The sequence below is a fragment of the Belonocnema kinseyi genome, chromosome 3, assembly GCF_010883055.1.
Source record: "Belonocnema kinseyi isolate 2016_QV_RU_SX_M_011 chromosome 3, B_treatae_v1, whole genome shotgun sequence".
NCBI classification, from domain to species: Eukaryota; Metazoa; Arthropoda; class Insecta; order Hymenoptera; family Cynipidae; genus Belonocnema; species Belonocnema kinseyi.
The window spans coordinates 36,599,229-36,600,947 of record NC_046659.1 but is presented as its reverse complement, the minus strand read 5'-3'; positions in this window follow the sequence as shown (position 1 = coordinate 36,600,947).

Here is a 1,719-nt window from a genome sequence, read left to right as displayed (position 1 = left end):
ACGAAGGTCTTTTGTTTCAGCGTAATTCACTCAAGTCCCACTCTTCCTCATGCATTTCTTATCAACTATTTGTCGTCACACTTTTCTGTCCTGGCGTACCTTTTTAGCTTCCTCACGATCGGCCTTTTTTATTTTGACAAAAATTAATTTATATGTGTATAACATGAAAATTAATACCTAGGCGTCACTGTTGACATTAATAATATTAATCCTCCGTTTACACACTTGTTTTTTCTATTTTCCGTTTAGACACAAGGGACTTTGAAGTCCTATTCAGTTTTTCAACTGTTTCTGGCTTTCAAAAATCGAGTAAAATTCAGGGTTATGTTTTGAGGTATCTACTACACGATCCGATTGTTGTTAATGTAACTAGTTAGAAACTTTTTTAAAAATTGAAATTTGATAAAAATATAGAAAAAATCGATGCTTGTTGAAAAATGCATAATTTTGCAAAAAATGAATTTAAAAAAAATCGTTGCAGGGTTTAAAAGCTTAGACAATAAAATCCGAGAAAAATATAGACCCATTGCCGGCGGCTTCAAAAAGTTGAATTATTTGAAGACCTGAAAAATGTGAATATTTTACAGTGATTCATGCAGGCAATTTCATAGAGAAAGTAGGTTATTGAATGTTAATCCATATTCATTGTACAAAAATAGACCAGAATTACATAAAAACTTTATGTTGCTCATATAAATTCCAGAAAATATGAAATAAAGCAAAATAATTAATGTTCACTAACTTGTGAAAACACACACGCGGTTTACACACAAGAACTTTTATGTCACTGTCCCATCGTCATATAGAAATGGACCAGTAACGCTTTAGGGATAACTGAAATGGGCTCTAGAGAGAGAGAAAACATATGAGATGTAGACCTGTCTTTATCTATTTCAGGACTCTGTCAAGTGATTTGGTGGCCCCGGGTATTGCCTAAATATTCTGTACGTTTAATTAAAAAAAAGATAAACAATACATTAGAAATTTGTAGTTATAATAAATTGAATTTTAAAGACCATTCATGTAAAATAACCTGTTTCAGATAGATTACTTTTAAAACTTGGTAACCTTGAATTCTTCTTGAAATTGGATTGAAAATGCTACAATAATAATCGTTTTGTGAGTTCTAAAATAATGTAAAATCTGTCAAAAATTTGAACAATATTTCTATAACACAAAAAATAATCATTTGTATTGCATAGGTACAAAACTTTATATTTTGAGGTTTTGTTTTTGTTGTAACATTTTTTATTTTACTATATCCAATAACTTTACTGACGTGTGAAAACATATCCCCGTATAAACGTCTTGACAACGTCCACAAACTACACATGCTGCCACCATTTTTTATATTTATTTACAATAAATTATAAATAAATCAATTCTGAAAAGTGCAATAAACGTCACATTATTGAGGCACTCGCGACACAAAGCACGGTCCTGTGCTGCGCCAAACTTCACCCAACGAAAATATTCTAGATCAATCAGCTTTATCTAGAAAGAGATAGGTCTACGTCTCATATGTTAATATAAGCAATTAATATAAGCAATTACTTTCATACGTGCTCTACCACAACCAAAAACTTTATCTTGATTAAAAATACCTGAATATCTCGGATAAGTAGTACCAGGTGTATACATATGAAACCGGTATTTTTTCAAGAAAAAAACACATTTATTTCAAGAGAATGATAACAAATATTTTATTCAAAGTATGCG